Source organism: Anabrus simplex, chromosome 1 (genome assembly GCF_040414725.1).
Source record: "Anabrus simplex isolate iqAnaSimp1 chromosome 1, ASM4041472v1, whole genome shotgun sequence".
Classification (NCBI taxonomy): Eukaryota; Metazoa; Arthropoda; class Insecta; order Orthoptera; family Tettigoniidae; genus Anabrus; species Anabrus simplex.
Window position 1 is genome coordinate 1,465,346,898 of NC_090265.1, and position 26,157 is coordinate 1,465,373,054.

A 26,157-nucleotide genomic window follows, 5' to 3' on the forward strand; every position below is an offset into this window, starting at 1 on the left:
AAAAACCAAGCCTTGTAAGGTGCTATCTCAGTAACGCGGCGTCACAGAAGTGTGATACAAGTTTAGTTTTGTTCTCTAAAATAGACGTAAAAATGAGCCGTCATTTAGTAATGCACTATTTACGGTTGGATTTATAACTGCGACACCTTATTCGACGTGGGACCTTGGGCTTACGTCAATGTTTTCTCAAGCAACATACAGGAAAATTCTTGGTAAATTACTTTATAGGACCTCTAACGTATGTATTAACTTTGGTTGTGAGATAGGATGCCAGGAATGTTTTCTCTCCGTCTCTCAATAATGGACATACAGTATAACGTGGAAAAACGGTCTCATATTCTGTAAACAAAAAATTCATAAAAAGCCCTGTCATGCAAGTGGACATTACCGGTATGTATGCGCCAAAGACAGAATAAAAGTCATATTATGCAATATAAACTTCGAAGTATTCGCTATTAAATCCAAAATCTTCAATATATACATTATGCATGAATTTTCTCCTAGAAAGACAAAAACATATAAACATGCAGAGAAAAAGAACGGTCATAAATAATATTTGCAAAGTTTTTGAAGTGTAACCAGCTTATTTGAAAACATGCATTTGCCTAGAAACCCGGTCTCTTGGTATAACTAACCACTTAAGCTGTGTTATTTAAATGTAAAATTTAGTGAGAGATTTGACTTCGCCACATGAATTTCAATACTATAATTCGTCACCATAGCGTATGTGCTATACATTCCCTCTTCATGGCTTTTCCGGAATATTTGTCTTGAAATCTTAATAACCTACCCTACGCATACACTTATGAACCTCCGTGGGAACTTAACGTAGTGACATCTACTAACTTTCTATTGGTGGTGGGGGGCGGGGGGGGGGGGATAGTATGGAATATGTTTGAATCCAAGACGGAGTTTCGATATGAAACGTCCTGTGGGTTTAGGAAGGAAAATTGACCTTAAATGTGAGGGCAAAATACCAGTTTCCCCATAAAGCTGGATAAAATGTTTTCATTGAATTTACTCCTCGATCCTATGTTAAGCAAGCATTGGTCTGAGTACTTGTTTTAGAGCATGCTTCAGTTTTGAAATCAGGATACTGCTGCCTGTATCTTCTGTATTTATTCATCAAATTGTGATGTGGCTAAGAGAAGAATGTTTCAGTCTTCTTATATTTTTATGCCATGAACAACTATATCAACCCAACCAAGACGTTCGTTAGGAAAGTATTTTGCTAGCTGATCTACTAAGTACAATAAATTGAATTTTGTAAAGAAGTATACTCTATGTTGAAAGAGATTTCTAGTGAAGATATAAATTCACTATTATTAGCAGTACATTTCGTACATCAGAACACGTAATCGCTAAGCCTACTGATGAATACACCAAATTAAACAAGGAATTGATGAATTAATAAGATTTCTCTGAATCGTGATAGGAAAGGATGAATGATGTATTTTGAGTCCTCTGTTAGAAAGCTGGTTGGATTCCGATCACCGGGCCGATACCGAAATGACACACTTACACGGTTCATGCAAAAGGAATGTTGTTTCCAGAATTCCTCATACCTCGGTCAGTTTCGTATTGTCTAAACCTAGGAAGAGACTAAGACAGACCAACTGGTTCTATCCCATACCAGAAGTGCACTGGAACCATTTCACCTCAACAAAGAAGGATATAGGCAGATAAAGATGCATTAAAATAACAATTTAGAATATTGCTACACCTTACACACTAACTCGATTATAACAAACATACTCCCAGTTCTTAATGACATAAGAAACAATAAACAAACAGAAGGCAATACCTTCACTGACTGTCAATCAACGCCAACGTAAAAATACTGGACATAAAGGAATGAAATATTTGGGATACACTTCATTTACACTGTAGGACTTCACAAAATTCCTAACCCTAAGGGGATGATGACACGGGGGGTAATATCCTAAAATCCTAAATAATCATTCCTCCGAATCCGTTCACCAAAGTTGAAATTTTACACACTGGTTGCTCCTTTATGTAACTCATTAGATATTAAACAAGACAAGTTTATTAAAACTTTTGACCCTTAAGGGTTTAAATTTGGGTTAATACTCGAAAACAAAAATAGAAGCCCTTTGACAAAGGAGGTTGAAATTTCACAGAATGATTGCTACTATATGTTTCAGATTATAATAAGAAGTGGTCATAAAACAATTCACCCAGAAGGAAATTTAACTGGGAGTGTGGGAGACCTGATGACAAAAATATTAATTTCTCTGAAACTGTTTGACTTACGAACTTACAATTTTACATGATTGATGATCCTCATGTTTTAAGTTGGAGATAAGAAAATGGTGTTAACAATATTCATATCCCTGACACTGTTTGACATACGAGTTTGAAATTCCACATGATGGTTGCTAGTCTACTGCGCTTTTTATAGATTTGAAATAAGAAATAGTCTTTAAACATTGTACCCCTAAGAGTATTTGTCTGGGCGTGATGACAAAATTATTCTCTCGAAACTACTTGCGTACGAATTTCTAATTTTACAGGAAGATTCTTCTTTGATTTTGTTGGTGTCATGTATGATACGATTCAAAATATTTCTCGTATATAAGGATTGTTATCATAGTAAAGTTGTTGATGTTCTAAAACTAAGTAAGGCTTTACAACACTTTACAGACGGGTATGTATACATGATTACGTGTACCGGTATATTATTATTTAACCACCAATCTTGATTATTTGAGACTAGTAAAGTATGAAAGAAAGCTAGGTGTTTTTCTTTATTTTGTTGAACATGTTTATGTTGGTTAAATATTATTTCCGTGTTCCTCATTCCTACAATCATCTGCTTGGCTCTTATCACATTATTTTTTCACGATGATTTGTGCAGTTTCGTCGACTGCATCAGATTGACATACTCGCAAAATGAAACAGAAACAAAGATTTTATCTTTATTTTTGCTGAACACATATGTACGTTTATCCATCACTTATTCCCTGGTATATTTTGTCCCTTTCCTTTCCTTCAGCTCTCGTGATGAAATATGACTGACAACACCAATAGCCACAGTGTTGTCAATTAATTCCAACCTTCCGAATTTCTAGAGTCAACGGTGGTTTAGGCGTTGCTTACGCTATTGTACATGGCTGGGAAAAACGAGGCCTCGCTGGTCGTGAAACTGGTTCCCACTCGGGCTCGTGAAAGGCATCGTTTTGCCCCTAGATACGCTAATCTTAGTCATAAAATTGCGCGGGCGAAGTATTCATTCAAATATTCACGAGCGTGTCAAGACGTATTTTTGTACTTTACGAGCTTTCTTGTGCAAGTGCGGGTTATTATGATTTAGTGACTGAAATTAATGACCGTATTTACGTATTGCGAACATCGGACAATTCTTAAAAAGCATGGTGTACTGCAGTGCTTCTTACCGTAAATCAAATACCTCAAAAGGATGTGGTATTTAATTTAACAGATTTCTGAAAGACGAGGAACTTAAACTAAATGGTGTTTGGCAATTTATCATCAAGGAAATAGACTGTGGGAGACTACTGACAAAAATGAGTGCAATTGGACTAGACGAAAGAGTGACTGAATGGGATGCTATATTTCTAGAAAATAGATCTTAGAGAATTAGTGTAGGCGAAGCTTTATCTGACCCTGTAATAATTAAGAGGGGAAATCCTCAGGGCAGTATTATTAGACCTTTATATTTTCTTATATATATATATATATAAATGATATCAGTAAAGAAATGGAATCAGGGGTAAGGCTTTTTGCAAGTGATGTCATTCTGTATAAGGTAATAAATAAGTTACAAGATTACGAGTAACTGCAACGTGACCTCGATAATATTATGAGATGGACAGCAGGCAATGGTATGTTGATAAATGAATAATAATAATAATGCTATTTGCTTTACGTCCCACTAACTACTCTTTTACGGTTTTCGGAGACGCCGAGGTGCCGGAATTTTGTCCCGCAGGAGTTCTTTTACGTGCCATGAAATCTACCAACACGAGGCGGACGTACTTGAGCACCTTTAAATACCACCGGACTGAGCCAGGATCGAATCTGCCAGGTTGGGGTCAGAAGGCCAGCGCCTCAACCGAGTGAGCCACTCAGCCCGGCATGTTGATAAATGGGGTTAAAAGTCAGGTTGTGAGTTTCACAAATAGGAAAAGTCCTCTCAGTTTTAATTACTGCGTTGATGGTGTGAAAGTTCCTTTTGGGGATCATTGTAAGTGTCTTGGTTTTATATAAGGAAAGATCTTCAATGGGATAATCACATAAATGGGAATGTAAATAAAGGGTACCGACCTCTGCACATGGTTATGAGGGTGTTTAGGGGTTGTAGTAAGGATATAAATGAGAGGGCATATAAGTCTCTGGTAAGACCCCAACTAGAGTATGGTTCCAGTGTATGGGACCCTCACCAGGATTATATGATTCAAGAACTGGAAAAAATCCAAAGAAAAGCAGCTCGATTTGTTCTGGGTGATTTCCGACAAAAGAGTAGCGTTACAAAAATGTTGCAAAGTTTGGGCTGGGAAGAATTGGGAGAAAGAAGACAAGCTGCTCGACTAAGTGGTATGTTCCGAGCTGTCAGCAGAGAGATGGCGTGGAATGACATTAGTAGACGAATGCGTTTGAATGGCGTCTTTAAAAGTAGGAAAGATCACAATATGAAGATAAAGTTGGAATTCAAGAGGACAAATTGGGGCAAATATTCATTTATAGGAAGGGGAGTTAAGTATTGGTATAGCTTACCAAGGGAGATGTTCAGTAAACTTCCAATTTCTTTGAAATCATTTAAGAAAAGGATAGGAAAACAACAGATAGGGAATCTGCCACCTGGGCGATTGCCCTAAATGCAGATCAGTATTGATTGATTGATTGATTGATTGATTGATTGATTGATTGATTGATTGATTGATTGATTGATTGATTGATTGATTGATTGATTGATTGATTGATTGATTGATTGATCGATCTCTGTCGAAACCTAGTGTGCATTCCATTGTTTGCAGTAGTCATTTTACAGACTCAGATTAGTGTAAACACAGCACTATAAATCCTACTTTAGTACGTCATTCAATCTGTATTTCAAGTTTTTTCTGGACACAAATAAACACAATCGCATACAGGAAGACCACATAAGAGGGGGGCTGCAGAAGTGGAAAATTAAGCTAAACTGTACAATAAAATTGAACTTCATGTAGAACCAATCACATCTACAGCCAGCGAAGAGAAGGTCTCTGCATCTGTAATTATCAGTGAACCATTTCCAAAAACCATAGGCACAGAGTGTTCTAATAAACTATACAGCGCTAAACTATGTTTGAAACTGAAAGGAATAGTTGGAAAATGTAGGAAAAAAACAGCACCTTATAGTGAAGCAGGCAAATATTATTACCACTTTAAAGAATGAATGCAAAACTCGAAAAATCAACATGAACTTGAGAGTCAACTAAATAGAATTACAGAACTAGATGAACAAGGTGATTTGAAAGCAAATTTCTTGATTTGACTAGAGTCAACCTTTTTGTAAACAGAAGTGTAAATTCAGAGAGAATACTTTAAAGATCTGCATATTACTGTCCAAAATTATATTGGTCATTCCTGAGGAGAGATAGGAATGTCGTCTTTGGTACAAGCTCGTCTGGATTCAGAAAATAAATATTTACAGCACGATAATGCAAAGGCTGCTTCTCTCATGATAGACGAGATAGCAGTAAAAGCAAAGCTCGTCTATGACACAAATTTGGATAAGCTTCTTGGAATGACTGATGTACTGTAGAGAGTGATGTTGTTGGTATTTGTAGACACTCTTTCTAATAGATTGCTCTGCATTCTGTACAAAGGTCCTCCCACACATTACAGTATTCCTGTGTCATATTAATTTACACACAGCAAACCTTTGAACACATAAATGTTAAAGCTAAGTTAGGCTAGGCATTGATGTGAGATTCAAATGGTAACTCTGAACTGGAGACTCTTTACAAAGACTACGTTTTTAAGTATTAGCTTTTACGTCTGTGTAATTTGACTATAGATTTTCATAAACACTTTAAAACACCTTTGTAAGTTTGTATAAATTTGTGTTGACTGTGGGTCCATACTACGACTTATAACCTAAAATAATGATGTAAAAGAGTTTCCAACAGGACATACTAACATCAAATTGATGGGATTATTTGATTGATGCTTGTTGTTTAAAGGGGCCTAACATCTACTGTAAGTCATCGGCCCGGGATTAATTGCATTACAATAACAAAAATGAATCATAGGAAATATACGGAACACATGGTTTCTCCGTATCATAATTAGCTATACAATAGCGAATTATCACAAGCACTTGTCACAAGATCCATACCGAACATAGGAAGACATTCAAACCTTGTGTCTTAGACAGGCGATCCTAACGGTAGAACTGAAAACTAAAATGCGTGACCCCACTTATCATTTTTCATTTCCCTGCCTTGCATAATAACGTAAACAACGGGTTTAGCCTAGCATCTAGTACGCTTTGGTTCAGCAAACAATGTCCAAAATGGTGGATGCATCAGCAATTAAAATTCATGTGTTAACACGGGCTACCCCCTGTCGACCACAATCAAAACTATTTGAAAATGTTCATTGCTTGATGATGAAGCTTGTTGTTTAAAGAGGCCTAACATGTAGGTCATTGTCCCATAGTATTTATTAGAATAGCTGTTAGACAGCGATGAATCTTTTCGTATATTAGTGTTAAGTGAACACTGTACGTGTAAGGTTTACGGTCATTAGTGCTGTCTTCCATACACTCAAAAGTCTATATCTTAAACTTGAAATACCAAGATGTCTTGAGAAACAATACACCCCGGAGTGGTTTTGACTGGGGATGAGCCCTGATAAAAAAAATATTCATTTCTCTGAATGTGTTTGAGTTACGAAGTTTTAAATTCAAATGATATCCTAGGTGTTAAATAACAGAAGATATGAAAAAAATTAAGCCCTCAGGGAGTTGAATAGGGTTAAGACCAGAAAAAAATCACTCGCCCGGAACCGTTTAACATACGTAGATAGAATTCCAAATGGCGGTATCCTATATGTGAAGTAGGAAATATGTCAAAGCTTTCCACCCCTAAGGGTTTAAATGGCGTTATCTTCGAAAACAAAATTACTCAACCATCCGAACTGTGGGTGTATTTTCAGGCTCAGCTGACAGTGGAGCCCCCAATATTTAAAACTTTGAACGATAACCTTCAGTTTAAAAGTAGAACGGGTAATACTGTATGCTAGCTTGATATAAGAACATGAATAAATATTGTGCTTTAAGAAGATAAATACATATCAACATATTTTAGCAATTTATTTACTCACGTATTTTTCCGGTTCATTGGCTGAATGATCAGCGTAGTGGTGTATGGTTTAGAAGGTACTAGGTTCGATTCCTGCCCGGACTTGGGATTTAATTTTTGCAAGGGTAATTCCTTTGGCTGGGGTACTGGGTGATTGTGTTCGTGTTTCATTTTATCTACACTACATACCACACTATCAACTACCACACATTCATTCTATAGCGAATATATCCCTTTTCATGGATTTGATATGAGGAAAATCATTCGGTCGTAAAACTAGGCCAAATACACATGAAGTTCCGAAACAAAATAAATTGGTGAAAGACAAGGAAGATAAGAATAACAAAAGGATTTAGCCCGACTCATTAGCTGGATCGTCAGCATTGAAGCCTTCTGTTCAGAGGGTCGCGGTTCGATTCCCGGTCTGGTCGATTACTTGAATCGTGTCTGATTAATTATTCTGGCTACGGGACTGGGTGTTTGTGTTTTTCCCAACACTTTTATCTTCTTATTCATACAACACACTATCTCCCACTACAGAAACGTGCAGTAATGGTTACATCCCTCCATATAGGGTTGCGTCAGAAAGGGCATCCGGTCATAAAACAGATACATATCCACGTGTGTGACACAGTTCACACTGGTGACCAAACAGATGCGGGGAAAGTGGTAGAAGAATAAGGTGTTACTCATTCGTTGATTATATACACTGACTGACAGAGCAAATGCAACACCAAGAAGGAGTGGTTCGAAAGGGATGAAAGTTGGGGAAAAAACAGAGACGGCACGGACGAATAATTGATGTTTATTTCAAACCGATATGCAGGTTACACAATGCGCACGGCATCGACTCAGTAGGATGTAGGACCACCGCGAGCGGCGATGCACGCAGAAACACGTCGAGGTACAGAGTCAATAAGAGTGCGGATGGTGTCCTGAGGGATGGTTCTCCATTCTCTGTCAACCATTTGCCACAGTTGGTCGCCCGTACGAGGCTGGGGCAGAGTTTGCAAACGGCGTCCAATGAGATCCCACACGTGTTCGATTGGTGAGAGATCCGGAGAGTACGCTGGCCACGGAAGCATCTGTACACCTCGTAGAGCCTGTTGGGAGATGCGAGCGAGCAGTGTGTGGGCGGGCATTATCCTGCTGAAACAGAGCATTGGGCAGCCCCTGAAGGTACGGGAGTGCCACCGGCCGCAGCACATGCTGCACGTAGCGGTGGGCATTTAACGTGCCTTGAATACGCACTAGAGGTGACGTGGAATCATACGCAATAGCGCCCCAAACCATGATGCCGCGTTGTCTAGCGGTAGGGCGCTCCACAGTTACTGCCGGATTTGATCTTTCTCCACGCCGACGCCACACTCGTCTGCGGTGATTATCACTGACAGAACAGAAGCGTGACTCATCGGAGAACACGACGTTCCGCCATTCCCTCATCCAAGTCGCTCTAGCCCGGCACCATGCCAGGCGTGCACGTCTATGCTGTGGAGTCAATGGTAGTCTTCTGAGCGGACGCCGGGAGTGCAGGCCTCCTTCAACCAATCGACGGGAAATTGTTCTGGTCGATATTGGAACAGCCAGGGTGTCTTGCACATGCTGAAGAATGGCGGTTGACGTGGCGTGCGGGGCTGCCACCGCTTGGCGGCGGATGCGCCGATCCTCGCGTGCTGACGTCACTCGGGCTGCGCCTGGACCCCTCGCACGTGCCACATGTCCCTGCACCAACCATCTTCGCCACAGGCGCTGCACCGTGGACACATCCCTATGGGTATCGGCTGCGATTTGACGAAGCGACCAACCTGCCCTTCTCAGCCCGATCACCATACCCCTCGTAAAGTCGTCTGTCTGCTGGAAATGCCTCCGATGACGGCGGCCTGGCATCCTTAGCTATACACGTGTCCTGTGGCACACGACAACACGTTCTACAATGACTGTCGGCTGAGAAATCACGGTACGAAGTGGGCCATTCGGCAACGCCGTGTCCCATTTATCGTTCGCTACGTGCGCAGCACAGCGGCGCATTTGACATCATGAACATACCTCAGTGACGTCAGTCTACCCTGCAATTGGCATAAAGTTCTGACCACTCCTTCTTGGTGTTGCATTTGCTCTGTCAGTCAGTGTATGTACATCAGTCATTACATAATTTCTTGAAAAATGTTATTTCATCACCAACGGCAAAAATAATACATAATTCGTTAAAATCGACCTTGGTATAAATAACTGACGTATAATTTAACGTACAAAAATTTAATGAACTGTTATGGGAGTTCTGTTATCTACAGTGAATGTAAAATTAGACATTTAAGTGGTTAACTCTCTAGTTAATAGTTAACTATTTCACATGATTAAACATTTAATTTTCTGTTATTGAAATGCTGATATATTATAATAAATATAATACTATAGTTTATTGAGTAGTATTTGTATTCTATCATAATGTTGGAAAATGTGCGTACGTAGCACGGAGCAGCTTCTACTGGATTATACCTAATTATTAATATGGATATAAATCTCTATTCCCGTAATTAGAGAACATTAAACATTAAAACTTCAATGCGTGATGCAAAGATATATAATATTGTATTCTTCGAAACAGTGGCACGTAAAATGAATAAATTTCTCTTTTTTATTCTTGTTATCGAATTTGAACACAAGTAGACAGTTATAGCCTAAATGAAATCAGAATTAATTTGTCCTGTTGAAGGTAAATGACCCACCCGTACAATATTACGAAGTGAAGAAGATGTCCGTATGCCCGCTCAAGTCAAATCTAATGCCATGACAATTTAAGGCTCTACCCTGCATGTCAAGCAGAACCGTTAATGATGGACGACCACTCCAACGCTACATTAGTCATATTCACGTTTTTTTATTTGACGGAAGCAACCGTAGGATTTTTTCATCCGTAGCTTCGGTAATAAATATTCTTGTGTTTAGTTTGATAAATGAATTCTTCCTGAATGAAATCCGATGTTTTATGCAAGCCCAACAAAAATGATAAATCGCAGATCTCTACGAGAGAAACTTCTCCAAATTACAGATTAACAGTATTAGTGTTAAAGGTCTACTTCCATGTAGAGGCAGTAACCTATTTCACTTTACAGAGCAATGCAAAACTAGTGAAATATTTTGAGGGTTTTCGTTAAGAATATTGATATTTTAAAACTGTTTTAAAACTTTCATGTTTCGCAACATGACATTTGTTGAAAACAAAATATTGGAACAACTGTGCGTTTATGTTGTCTTATACTTCTCTCAGTGGCTATCACATCACTTCGTTTATACTTTCAGGCTTTTCACTAATGCTATGATGTGTCCTTATTTGTGATTTAAAAAGCAGTGTGCTGCAATTGCATCATATTTCGATCTTAAAGTGTATTTTTTTTATTCCTTGCCCTGAAGGAAAAATTCCCCAGCCCAGTAGGAGTCCTTACCAAGAACATTGTCACAGAGTATTAGAAATTCGTAAACAAGAAAGTACAGGACCGGTAATTAATAACGAATATGTTACTCAATTTTAATCACGACATATTAAACAACCAAATGAAATTACATTTTTCATAGAAATGTAATGCCGTTTCCGTACTGATCAGTTTGAGAAGGTATTCACTATCCTCAACGTCTGTGATGTGTGCGATCTACGCTTGGCTTCACTTGTCAGTAGAGATATGGAATACATTCTTTGCTATATAAGGAGGCCTAAGTATTGACACTAATGAAAAGCAAATCTCATGTTGTAAGAGTAAAAAACGAAATAGTGTAAATATACACTGCACACAGATTTACTCGTAGTATTATGAGGTTAATATTTTATTAACTTTTAAATTCAGCACTTACTTCTGTAAATGTTTTTCTCACCATTTTAAGTAGGTTATACAATTGGTCTAAGCCCCTTCCTTCTAATTTGATCGAGAAGTGCTTTCCATCAAGCTCTATCGTATTTCTAAGTGATGAAATACCCTTTTCTATCTTTCAGACACCAAGGTGAACCTGTCACTGCCGTTACCATTTAACTCAAGCAAATCGGGAATTCTACTAGACTGTTGATATGGTGATCGTACCAATCGGACCTCTACTTTTACGTGAATTACGAACCAACCGAACGTGATAACTTTTATAAAATCACCTCTCTTTTAGATTTGCACGTAAATCTAAAAGTCTAGGTGCCATGCTGTATCAGTAGTCTCGTAACAATTTCAACTTGCCTGGTTATTTAACTGACTGAGCAGAACGTTATTTGTTGAGCATTCTTTCATTTGCAAAAGATTTTGAAATTCTGCATAATGTAAAAGTATTGACCACCAGATTTCTTTAACTTACGGAAAACCAGCAACATGAAGTTATCGCACTTCCAAATGTTACCAGCATCACCCTGGATAGACCCTCTACCTTGGGTCCTCTTCTGGGTGGGGACGGTAGAATTCGCCCACCGCATCCCCTGCCTGTTGTAAGAGGTGACTTAAGGGGGCCCCAGAGGCTCCATCTTGGGAGACTGGGTTGGCAACCACGGGTCTCATAGTTGAGCCTGAAATTCATTCCACTTACTTGTGTTAGGCTCCTCGCTTTCATCTCTCCTAACTGAACTCTCCAGGTCAGTTCTTTTCTTATCCAATCCCGACGGTGTTAGGTTTGTGAGGCCCAGAGAATCTTTAATTTTCGTGCTGTTCTTGACCCTTCTCTTTCTTTTGACGATACCTTCATTTTTAGAAGTGTCTGCACATTTCATTTTCCTTCCGATTAGTGTTAGTAGAGGATGGTTGCACAGTTGTATTTCCTATTCAAATAATCACCACTCCCTCTTTCTTCTCCTCGTACTGTTTTCTTACAGAAGTTTGGTGACCATCAACCAGTGCGTTGTCCTATTTCGTGTTTCTCGTCAGAGTTGCCGTCGAACCATTGTCAATGTTCCGCACCCAGGGTAACTTTCCTCCCAAGTTCATATTTCCCCTCTATCTTGCCTTCTGCGATTGGTTGTATTAAGCTGTATTTGCCATTTTGGAAGATGTGACCGAAATAGGTAGTTTTCCTGCATTTTTCTTGGGTTAAGTTTCCACATGACGTTCCAGTTCGATGGAGAAACTCCTCGCTAGTGACATGGTCTATCCACGGTATATTGCGATACAGACCAATGTCAAAGGCCCACAGTGAGTCCACTCGCGAAGCATCTACAGTAGCAAAAGCGTAAAGAAACACCAGTAACACGTAACACGACACGCAAACGAGTTTCGAATCAGAGGTTACGGTTACACACAAGTTGTTTTAATTTCACAGACACTTTTTTCAGTCCTGATTCCGATTTTGATGTATGCGTACGTATCTCAATGTTATGTTAGCCACACTCTTGGTGGTTCAGATACGACATCCTTTCAGTGGTGTTCCCGTCCAGAATGTTCATAATGATGCTAATTTTCTGTTTGCTAATTATCAGGGAATTTTGTTTTCTGATTGTTCATGCAAACACCAAACTTCTTGCTTATTTCATTGATGGATGTCCGGAAGGAAATGGAAGTCTTCTAAATTGTTTTCAAGTATCACGGTCTCATCTGCATAATGGATGGTGTTTATAATAAAAGTTGGCCTAATCGATCTAAACTAACAGAAAACATAAACGTTAAGTGTGGAGTGAAACAAGGGTGTGTTCTTTCTCCCACTGTGTTCCTGCTGGTCCTAGACAGTGTGATGAAGAAGGTAATAGGAGGACGGAAGAGGGGTGTTCAGTGGGGGATGAGAGACAGGCTTGAAGATCTTGACTTCGCAGACGACATTTGTCTTATGGCACAGCGGTACCGGGACATAGAAGATAAACTGAGTAGGTTGCAGAAGGAAGCGGAACGTGCAGGTCTCATGATCAACACAAACAAGACTAAAGAGATGAGGATTAATTCGGATGTCATGACCAGCTTGACAGTAAATAAAAGTATAACTGAGCAAGTTGAGCCCTTCCTATATCTTTGAAGTATAGTTACAATGGATGGGAGAGCAGAGGAAGATGTTCGAAGCCGTATCCGGAAGGCAAATGGTGCGTTTGTCCAGCTCTACCCCGTATGAAAGAATAGAAACATCTCCAGGAAGACTAAGCTTCGCCTCTTCAACACCAATGTAAAGTCGATTCTTCTTACGGCTGTGAAACATGGAAAGTTACAAAACAGATCAATAACCAGCTACAGGTGTTCATTATTAGATGTCTGCGTCGCATAACAAATGTGAGGTGGCCGGACATGTTCTCGAATGAAGATCTTTGGACCATGACCAACAAGCAGCCGATTGACATCCAGATCAAGGAGAGGAAATGGCGCTGGATCGGCCACACACTAAGGAAGCCGGATGGAGCTGTTGAAAGGGCGACGCTGGACTGGAACCCTCAAGGCTCCAGAAAGCGAGGTCGGCCCAAGAAGACCTGGAAGAGGACGATTGAGAAGGAAATTACAGAGGTTGACAAGACCTGGAGCGAAGTGAAGAGAATGGCTGGGAACCGTACTGTGTGAAAAAATTTCCCCAAAGCCTTATGCTCCACAGGGAGCAACAGGAAATAAATCAAGTAAGTCAAGTAATCGATCTAAAGGGGGAAAACAATTTCGTACAACACATTTTTACGGATAAACAATAAGCACTACTGTTATAGTGAAAGATACAAACTTTCTACTCCTAAGTGCATGCAGTATAGTTTACATTCAAATTAGACTTAATCTATACATAAAGTACAATATGAGAACGAGTGTCTGGCATTAAAATAAAAACTCCCCAACCTGATTGTGACTGATGGTAGGCAAGGTGGCCTACCCTTACAATGAAAATTCCCTAACCCAGTCTTCATATTGTACCCGTCTAAATGGTACCCCAGTTAATTTGGGAAAGCTGGGAATATTTATTACGGAGCATTGCTTACGAGTGCGCGTGTACCAGCTGTGACATAGTTGTGCGAGAGCGAGCCGGCCGAAACTAGGTCAACAGCTGATCGAGGGTGACCAGAGCGCAGTTACGTCATGACACCAGCAGACGACAGAGGGGAGGAGAAATGTTCTCATAAAATCCACTCGTAGCGGTCAAGGACGAGCTATGGCGCAGGTCGATTACCAGCCAATAGAAATTGAGGAAAGTGCTGGAAATATTAGGATTGTTCTGGAAAAGTCGAAGAAAGTTCTTGTGTATGAACGACAGAACAGTTCAGGAGAAATTTCACGAGACGACGGCCAGAACAGTTTTCCAAGAGCACGTCGGACAGTGGTTTTCTTACGAGAAGTCGAACCGTGTATTCTCTACGGGAAAGAAGAATATTTTCAGACGACGTGAATACTAGTGTAATCCTTGTAGGGTACGATCATTACATTACTTGAATGCCAGTGTAATTCATTGTTAGCTCAACGCAGTATCCAGCGAGCTTATTACAGTCATGCATTCTCCCGGGTGGAAAATGTTAAACCACAGACAGTCAGCGTGCTCATTAAAGCCGATTCTTGCCATAGAAGCTTTAGGAATGTTCCATTGGACATTATGAAAGGAAGTCACGATCTCAAGTGGATAGACGAGAGGAAATCTAACCTTTATTTAATCATCATAATATTCAGCCCTATTATTTGTCAGCCTAAGGCGCATCGTAACTTAATGAATGTGTTCAGAAGACAAAGCTTATAGTAATAATGGACCTGAAGTACATCGTTGCGCCAAGTTAAGTGTTGAAAATAACTTAGTGAGTTATAGCTAGTGTGGATCCCTGTGCTAATAGAATATTTTAGTTTCAGCGATCTCCGAGGAAACCAAGTTGTCGACATGCGGCGATCAAGAGGGAAATCGAGAGATTTTCTGGGACTTTGCTGGAATAAAAGGAAGACGCTGAATAGAGCTACAGTCATGTGGAACTAAATTCCAGAGTGCACGCCAACGCGATGACTTTGTACATCCGTAAACCACCATAGATGAGGCAAGAGATGTCGTCGCCTGGAGCAGCATCCCGACGCCAAGGATTCTCACCGGAAATATGAGTACCCTTGTAAAATTTCTTCTCTTTTAGTAGATGACTAGATTGTATTCTTGCGTAGAGTAAAGTAGTTTCCTTAGTAATTTGTATTTAATGGTGATGGGAGAGCGTTCCTTACTTCGTTGATTTGTGATTTCAATATTGTTCTATCTTTGCATTTCCTTGGAATAATGATAGTTTTATTTTGGACGTGATGATGAATAATCCCAGTTGTTCTTGAGTCGACAAGAGTGAGTGATTATGATCTTCGAAAGTGACTTTAAGGGAGTAAGGCCTACTAACAATCATGATAATAATAATAATAATAATAAGAATAAATTAAACTCATAAAAATAGTAAATGAAGATATGATTAGATGTAGGAGTACACTATAATTAAATCGTAGTTTTAAAACCCTGTTAGTCATGTGTAGTGATTGATGGTAGAAGGGAAAGTGAACGACGAATGTGAGAAATATTCTTCGAGAGAACGATCTAGGAGCCATTATAGGATAATAATAATAATAATGCTAATAATAGTAAAGGTCGGATAATGTAAAAGTTGTTGAGATTAAACTTGTATGGTCATTGTGATAATGGAGTTCGCCATTAATGGACGACATGGGACTACTAGGGTGCATGTCGGGCCTAAAAGGTATTATGAGTCACAGTGATTGTAATGAATGATTATGGCGATAATGATTTATGAGGATGTACGAATTTAGTGACTAATAATAGGTCTATTTCTGGCTCAACAACTGAAATGAATAATACATGACTTAATCGTTATTAGATGTTTTCGAGGCTCGTGAGCTCTTATCACTGATGATGGTGATAGTTATTCTTCGAGAGAGAAATTTGGCTTTCTGTATCATCATAACTACAGTCATGAGCGAGTTTTTATTCTGGTCAGATGATTGTAAGGATCTTCAATAAAACTCAAGGGAAAGACGAGATAAATGACTGGATGATAATAATAATAATAAATATTACAGATTCATTGTGTGATAAAAATTTACTTAACCAGTTGGTAGAATTGGGTTGTTTGATGTCATTTACTTATATCATTCCAAGGAAACTTATCTTGTATATATTTTTTTTTGGTGACTGTGAAGCATTGTTGTTGTTGTTGTTGATTCCGTGTAGGATCTCATGATGCTCTATCCATCCATGAAATGCTAGGTAATTTAGAAAAGTTAAATAGAGTAAGGAAAGAATACAGTCAAGCGTAGTCTACGAGAGAGAGGGAGTTATGCCAAAGAAATTGTAAAAATATTTCCCAACACTAAAATGAAATTGTAAAGGAATTTTATGATGACAAGATGAGTTAGAGGATTTTCACAGGTAGAGTGAATGAATTTTCAAGAGATTTCCTCGAACAAGTAAATGCTGAGCTAATAGTAATTTTTCTTCAAAATGTATGAAATTATTTTACCTGTAAATGACTAAACATGAGTTATAACGGGAAATGACAGCTTTGCTAATTTTGTGGTTCATTCGATGTTGCAGAGTAAAATACTGGGTGGAGTTTCATTGAAGAAGCAATGGAATCTAACTCCAGAAGCATGCGAGGACTTATAGTCGTGTTCATTTATTCACAAGCCATTAAAGATTGAGATATTTCTTTTGTTGCAAAGTCACATTGTATTTAAAAATTTTTTTTTTCTTTCATGCATTTGTCCAGACTGAGTTTCCGTTATGTTTTAATAAACGTTGTTGTTATTTGCCCTGATTTTCATTTATATTGTGTCACCTATCCAGTCACCAAGGGTCCTGAAAATATAAACTCTATGAAATTGTCCCTTAATAGCAAAATCGGCCCTGCGAACGGTCCACCCTTTTGGGACTCTCGTTTTGCCGACTGAGCGACCCCGGAGAAGGGGACAATATGTGAAAAACGTTTGGTGACTTCCCCGTCGTGTTTATAGGGTAACGTTAAGAGCTACGCAATTTAATACAATCTTGCTCACAACGTGTACACTACCTAACCTAGAATTCTGTATACAATTTAGAATTCCGTAGCGAAGCACGGGTACATCACCTAGTCTATACATAAAGTACAGTATGTAGACAACACATTTCTTGAAATTCCTAAAATCGTAAATTTTCTTTTGAACTTTCTTCTCCCAATGATTACGAACAACTAAGGATTCACTGCTTTGTTCGACAAACCGTAAATATACGTCCTTGAACATATCGCTGGGTAAACCACAGAAATAGAGAGCTTCGTTTAATTTATCATATTCAGTTTTTCACAATTTTGCAGTTTGAAATTTTCGACAAATGCTCTTGAAATTTTGGCTTCACTTTTTTCCGGTCAGATAGGCCTACTGTCAATATTTGCTGCCACGTTTTGTAACAATCCCCCATTATCTAACTTCTTCTGTTTCCTGTTCAATGGTCATCACAACACGTTTAGGTTTTGCCGACAACTTGAAACTGTACACGTAGAGCACTTACATTAATCAACGTCAAAAAGTAAAATAAGATAGTACCTAGAAAGACCTCCTGGATTTCAAGCAGGATAGCATCATGTGCCAAAATACTGGCTAGTAGTTCAATAACATTTGATTCTTCGCCATCTACAGAGGGGTAGTCGCCGTTACCGATTTATTGTAAAAATCAGCGAATTCCATTTTTTCGTGGTTTTTACCGCATATTTTATATGAGCGGTATATTTTGAGGAAGGTTCAAAGAGGAGACTATATATTTCAGTTATAAATAAATTATTGTTTGGCGATAAGCATGTGTCAAAACAGGCAAATACTTCATGAATTTTTTCCAGCCAGAAGGAATGGAATGTCTTTACCTATGATATATTTCAGAAGACGATTCACATATATGAATTACTGTTTGCAATTGGGACTTTTTCCCATATTGAGGCGTGCTAATCAAATATCGTCAACTGCTTTGGAAATTAATTTTGATCCAGATATCGAACTCTCATTTAAATTTGGAGGATTTTGTATATAATGTGCACTGTTCAACCGCTGGGCAAGGAAACAGTTTCTCTTCATTTCCACGTTACTGACATAACATGAAGCCCTAAATTGAAGCACTTTAGTATTATAGGCCTATATCCTAAGTGGTTTCTAGTGTCCCCGGGACCATCGATGAAAACACTTTTTTGACATTTGTGTTGTTTTGTCAATGACGTCATTAATAATTGGAAGGAGTTCCTGGATTTTTATGAATACCATGTCGGCCAAATCAAAATTGAAAGTTAGCAAATTAGTATGACACGGAAAATGACTTCGCTAACTATTGGAACGGAAGAATTTCACAACCTTAGTGTTAAAATTACGACATAAAAAGTTAACATTTCCCTGAAATCACTCAAGCTAACAAATGAGGGACAGATGACACAGATAAGAAAACGTTTAAATTTACCCGAAATCACTTCAAGCTAGCAATTATAGGGAGAACAAAATTAATTTAATAATTGCTAAGGAAATTTTCAGAATTGTATGTTGCACGGTTTTGCATATTTCTGGTTTTTATTTTGAACATTTAAGACTTTATGATGCATGTAAATCCTATCGCTAATGGCTATCATCGTCATCATCTTTATCATTATTGTTATATTGTAAGTGTTCGCTCTCCTATGCTTCACGCTTCAGGAGACGAAAGTTAATAGCTGGGGACACATGAATATAAATATAAACTCTATGTGGCTTGGCCGCAAATTGCCACCCAAATAGAATCAATTATCACTCCATGTCTCTATGTAATGTTTGGGCGCCAGCTTTACAGTTTTAAACAAAACTGTACAGCAAAATTTATATTTACTTGCATAGAGACTTATACCTAAATCACAGGGGTGGGATTTTAAATAATTAACCATTAAGTATCGCTTTGAGAAAGAAAATTAACGCAATATCTGGTCATGTGAATTTATTAAACAAAAAATGAGATGAGTCGGAAAAGTACTTTTAGCTAGGAGGGAATTAAAAATTTAACGTTTATGTAATTTACTGTTGCTTGCATTGTCAAATTGTGGCTCACCAATTTGTAGCTTCCGTTGAGGTCATCTATATTCCGTGGTTACTCGTTCCCTTTTCTCGTTGCAGACTGGCTCAATGGGCATCCTTCCTTCCTTCTGCGATATGGCTTGGGCTATCTGGACTAGCATTCCCTAATTGCCTGGTTTTTAAATTAGACATTGGCCCTATGCTTGTGAAAATTGGTCGCCGTTGATCGTATGAGGAGAACATTCAGTGTTTTGAATTTTTCCATGTTATCTGAAATCTCACTCCCACTTACCTATTCTACTGATACAATACAGACTTGTACCATGTACCGTGGACTTGAACTAACGTAGTTCTTCGTCCAGAATAATTACTGAATATATCACAAGCCGTATACTTGTTTCGTCTCACCCTGATCCGACAACACCACAGCAGCTACGTACTGTGTCTTGAAGCGACAACACACTGTCTCGAAAAACTATGTCTCGAAGCGACCACTCACTGTCTCAAAAAAAAATTGTAATTGTGTGTTGAGACTGCTCCGTGCGCAATAATATACCCGGGCTTTCCCACTCTTGGTAACAGCTCCATACCCAGTCTCTATACAACAAAGCATCTGATTCCTTGATCTCATATCATATCTTCCCTCTCTTCATTCTTCACAAGTAACCAGTAGCCGTGGCGATGATGTAGTCTCCTAGCATGCTAGCCTTGCACGCTGGTCGCTGTATAGTACAGTACTCATGAGTTAAACCCAAGTGAGTCATCCGAAATTTCCAGCGTCAAGAATAACTTTTCCGTATACACAAGTATGAGATGACACAAACTCTGTCTCAACATATTGACCATATTTACAGTACATAATGAATTCCTATCTATAATTTAAATAATAAATGATGTTCTATTATATACAATATGATTCCAAAAGCCTTACTTACAATTGATTGAAGTTAAATTAATATCTGTTAATGAATAATTGCCGATGGCGGATCATCTTGATATCGAGTGATATCACGCAATATAACTGTACAATAAATTAGTATGGCTGGAGAAGCCTGGACGGTTACAATATGAATGTCTCGTGTACTGGCTCCAGAAAATGGTGTGCTAACCATTATACATTTTCTTTCCGGAAGCGGTAGAGTTCTTTATAATCATGTTCGAGAGAATCTCATCCTGCCTTATAAATGTTTCTTCTCCGTTGTAAAACCATCTTAAACTCCGCCATCACATTTTTAGCTTGATTCTGTCGCTTTGAGTCACCTTCTGGGCAGTCTCAAGAAATTCTGAGATCAGTCTCCATTCAGAGAGACTAAGCTCCAGTTCATTCATATACATTTGGAGATGTGTCTCCGAGAGAATACGCTAACGAGCTGTGTCTCAAGGAGCACAGGTCACTGCTGAGACATCGCTTTTTTAGTCATATACATTTGAGACATGTCTTAATATTTATAAGACAAGAGATACGTCTCCGCTTTATTCATATCACTCATTGTGTTTCATGTCAAATTGCGGCCACGACTCCGCTTAAGAAATGGAACGCGTTGTGTTTTTAAAACCATCATCATCATCATCATCTATTTACCCTCCAGGTTCGGCTTTTCCCTCGGACTCAGCGAGGGATCCCACCTCTGCCGCCTCAAGGGCAATGTCCTGGAGCTTCAGACTCTTGGTCGGGGGATACAACCTCGCCCAGGCTGCCTCACCTGCTAGGCTGAACTGGGGCTTTGTGGAGGGATGGGAAGATTGGAAGGGATAGACAAGGAAGAGGGAAGGAAGCGGCCGTGGCCTTAAGTTAGGTACCATCCCGGAATTCGCCTGGAGGAGAAGTGGGAAACCACGGAAAACCACTTCGAGGATGGCTGAGGTGGGAATCGAACCCACCTCTACTCAGTTGACCTCCCGAGGCTGAGTGGACCCCGTTCCAGCCCTCGTACCACTTTTCAAATTTTCGTGGCAGAACCGGGAATCGAACCCGGACCTCCGGGGGTGGCAGCTAATCACGCTAACCACTACACCACAGAAGCGGACGTTTTTAAAACCGCGGCGGAAAATTATTCGCTTTTATGTGTTGACCTCAACTGATTACAGAATGTTCCCAAACACATGGGAACTAACTTATTTGGGGATATTGACATAAAGAGTCGCGATGAACATAACCTACAGCCGGCCGTTTACGAGTTACACATTTTACAGTTCTGTACGATAGTATTCTGGCTGCAACCTTACCTGGCACATACCGAATAGAGTAGCTGTCACCGTACACCAGCAGGGATACTGAATAAGTGCTCAGTATATTACCAAGCGTCCGACACATTGGCTGAATGGTCAGCGTTGAGGCCTACGGTTCTGAGGGTCCCAGGTTCAAATCCCGACCGGGTCACGTGTGATTATTTTTTTCTGCATCGGGGACTGGGTATTTGTTTGTTCCAATACTTTCCTCTTCATATTCCTACAACACACTTCACTACCAACAATCACAGAAACACGCAATAGTGGTTACATCCCTCCAAATAGGGTTGGTGTCAAGAGGGTCATCCTACCTAAAACAGGGCCAAGTCCACATGTGCGATGCAGTTCGCACCCGCGACCCCACCGATATGGGAAAAGCGGTAGAAGAAGATGTACAGTATGTCTACCAATCACCTGAATTCACGCCTGGACACGCCGCCTCATTCATCATCGGACAAGTAAAAACACTCCAGGAATAACACATCAACCTTTTTACACACGCTAGCGAAGTAGTGCAATTTCCGTAACGATATGCGTGACTCCAAACTTAATCCTAAATATGAACTCCATTCTAGTTCTAGTTCATAACTAAAACAGGCTTGGCAAGTAAACGATCGATCGTAGGCATATGTTCATAAGGATATTTTGTGTTGTGCCTAGGTGTACTACTATCCACCGATTACTTCCGACATGTTGGGAAACATTCTGTATAATGCGTTCCATAAGAGTGGTTGAATGACCGCGGGGGTTAAGTGAATAAAAAGACACCCGTGCGTAGTTATGAAAGTGGACGTCCTGATATGACATCATTGACGACTTGAGCTATTCTATTATTTAAACTGATAAGAAAACGGTTCGGTCTTTTTCAAAAGTTTGCAATATTAACTGTTTGGTATATTGTAGAGTTCGTAAAGGAAACGTTATTTGATGCTACATTGAAGAGAAAAAAGACAAACTAATGAGGTAACATTTTTGTACAGTTATAGAGGATTGTTACACAAACTTTCAGTAGAAATAATTGCAGCTCCATTGTGAGATGCTCAACCACACAGACTGTAAATCTCTAAGTTTGCGAAGTTACCATTGATTCATTTCTCGAGAGAAATCCTCAAGTTACAAGATAGCACACACAACTCTTCACTCGTTCTAACAACGTCGTAACAGAAATAATTGTGCAACTTGAAGAAACAATTTACTCTGTGGATGGATAGTTCAGAGTTTAATGGGCCGTGGATGTAGTCATATATTCTGAGAGTGTTCGGGCAGTCTAAGCTATAAATACTACGTGTAAATAAATTTTACGAAACGAATCAGTTATTCTTTCATCATGTGACTAGATTTCTCGTCTTCAGAACGTCTTGCAAAGTGTCTCGGTGGCAATAATGGCGAGAGAGAATATGACTTTTGGTAACTACAATAGTAGTAATTAAATCACTGAATAGTCAAGTCAGAAATCTAAGTTCCATTTTCGTTAGTAGCCCTAGTGTCCTGTGCTATCATGGCAAATAGTTTTCAAACCGGAAGAATTCCTTGTGTAGAAATTAAATAGCCCATTTGAAGTGTAAAAATCTCCAGCAGAATTTCAAAAGTACTGACGGATTACTCTAAATGATCTATTCATGTTTTTTTTCTAGTTGCTGTACGTCGCACCGACACATATTGGTCTTATGGCGATGATGGGACAGGAAAGGGCTAGGAAGGAAGCTAGCTATTTGCTATTTTGCTTTACGTCGCATCGACACAGACAGGTCTTATGACGACGATGGGACGGGAAAGGCCTAGGAATGGGAAGCAAGCGGCCGTGGCCTTAATTAAGGTACAGCCCCAGCATTTGCCTGGTGTGAAAATGGGAAACCACGGAAAACCACCTTCAGGGCTGCCGACAGTGGGGTTCGATCCCACTATCTCCCGAATACTGGATATTGGCCGCACTTAAGCGACTGCAGCTATCGAGCTCGGTATTCGTGGTTTCACATTTTTAGACTGTCCCTGATATAAATAAACATTTCTTCATAAAGCAAATCAAAGGCCATGAATTCCCCTGGAGGAAAAAATGAAATGAAATGAAATGAAATGGCGTACGGCTTTTAGTACCGGGAGTGTCCGAGGGAAATCGGCTCGACAGATGAAGGCCTTTTGATTTGGCCCCCGTAGGCGACCTGTACGTCGTGATGAGGATGAAATGATGAGGAAGACGATACATACACCCAGCCCCCGTGTCAACGAAATTAACCAATCATATTTAAAATTCCCGAACATGCCGGGAATCGAGCCCGGAATCCCTGTCACCAAAGGCAAGCACGCTAACCATTTAGCCGTGAAGCCTGAACCCTCTGGAGGACCGGAATGTAAAGGCTTCCACTATCCGTAACATGAGCACTAAGAGGGAGAGAGTAGGTATTTCTAGGTCCAGGCACATTTAACTTCAGGAGTTACTAAAGACTCATTTTAGTGTGGTGTGAGTGAACCTCAGGACCAGGTGCATATACCGAAGTGTAGTCTAAGCCCCGTTTTTAAAATTTTTGATTTTACGGACAGATAATCGAACCCACGGTCCTGCAGGTGAACCGAGGACGCCTTGTATAAGCAAAATGTAATAGGCCTGTTTATTATCAGTAGCAATGGAAGAATTGTTTGTGTTACTGAGACAATAACTAAAGTAACCCTCTACTGTATTTAATCACCTTCCTTTCATGATACGCATTAGATGGGTACGATAATGCCATTAATCATTCCAATATAACAACAGACAAATCCACTACAATTGTGTATATATAGAGTATAGTTTAAGTCTTCACACTTGAGGCCGCGGGAATTCCCAACCGAGTGTCATATGGCTTGTTGTATCAAGCCTAGTGATAAGAAGTGTTGACAGCTGAGGCAGCAGATGCTCAGCTCTGTCGCTCAGTTCACTAGTAACGATTGTACTTTCAAGTTATGTTGTAATGTTATTATCGCGATTTATAAGTACACCATAGCGCAGAGTATACTTTTGGTCGAGTGCTATTTGCACAAGAAAAAGAAACCAGTTAAAATGTACCTTCGAAAATTCCGCAAACTGGTTTCCGGTTCAACAGTTACATCAAAACTTTGTGTGCATCAACTCGTTCACATGTGACGTAGAACTGGTTCCGTAAATAATATGAAACGGCGAAGGAGAGTTCAGAATATTCTATATACAGACAAGACTGCAAGTTTCAATTACACAAGATTAAATGGTACCGGAAATGATCTGGATTATCGAAAATCCGGATAATCCGGAAAACTCAAAAGGAAATACAGTGCATATTATATAATCTAGTAACATAACTTGTATAGTAGGCTAATACCTTTTTCAATTGTACAAAAATTTAAGAACACTTTTCTTACATTTACAACTCTGTTTTATGCACTAAAATAATGTGTGAGTTTTCTGTTTTACATTTGTATAGCGTTTGCGCAGAGCACGATCACGAAGAAGTTTTACTAACAACAGTTCTGCCGGCGTGGATTCAGTCAAGGATTCTAAAGAGGCTATCAGTTTGTCCAGCTGCGTTGTTGCCTCTCCATGAGTCATTGTTTCTTCTGATGGTGCGTCGGTTTCATTTTCGAATTCACCACCAGTGAATTAATTATGCATTGCATTCAGTAGAGTGAAGGTTCGAATTCCACCTCGGCCGTCCTGGGAATGGTTGTCCACGGTTTTCTATTCTTAATTTCAGGCGAACGCCGGGACGGCACCTTTCATAGACCGTGGCCGAATTACTTTCAAGTCCTATCCTTAAAGATCCTTGGTGGAAAGGGCATTGAAGAAGAGTCGACGCCGTAAAAGAAATACTGTACAAGTAAATATAAATTATTATCTTCGATCCGGTCCGCCTCTGTGGTGTAGTGGTTAATGTGATTAGCTGCCACCCCCGGAGGCCCGGGTTCGTTTCCCGGCTCTGCCACGAAATTTGAAAAGTGGTACGAGGGCTGGAACGAGGTCCACTCAGCCTTCGGGAGGTGAACTGAGTAGAGAGGAGTTCGATTACTTCCTCAGCCATCCTAGAAGTGGTTTTCCGTGGTTTCCCACTTCTCCTCCAGGCAAATGCCGGGATGGTACCTAACTTAAGGCCATGGTCGCTTCCTTCCCTCTTCCTTGTCAATCCCTTCCAGTCTTCCCATCCCTCCACAAGGTCCTTCTTCAGCATTGCAGGTAAGGCCGCCTGGGCGAGGTACTGGTCATCCTCCCCAGTTGTATCCCCGACCCAGAGTCTGAAGCTCCAGGACACTTCCCTTGAGGCGGTAGAGGTGGGATCCCTCGCTGAGTCCGAGGGAAAACCTAACCTGGAATGTAAACAGATTAAGAAGAAGAAGATCTTCGATCCGGATGAACCGGCGCCATAAGACCTATCTGTGTCGGTGCGACGTAAAGCAAGTAGCAAAAAAAAAAAAAAGATAAACCGGAAATCCAGAATAATGATGGGCGGATAAACGAGGTTCTTGTGTGCTAGGTTTATTTACATATCTATCTATTTATTTATTTGTCCTGAGCATGTATACAGCCGGTGAATTCAGTTTCGTTTGGTTTCTGTAGGCGTAATCATGCCACTTCTTTGAGACGACTACATCCGCTCGCAATTGCGGGCACTGCTCTCGCTGTTACCGCTTCTCTAGGCTCTTAGACTTCGGTACTCTGCTGTGAA

The 26,157-nt window shown here is 39.8% G+C and overlaps 1 protein-coding gene across 1 annotated transcript in view; it reads left to right on the forward strand.

Annotated features, from left to right (window-relative positions):
- The window catches only part of LOC136860967 (uncharacterized), a 701,781-nt gene that overhangs the window by 37,534 nt on the left and 638,090 nt on the right, over positions 1–26,157 (forward strand). The gene's annotated exons all lie outside the window — the stretch shown is intronic.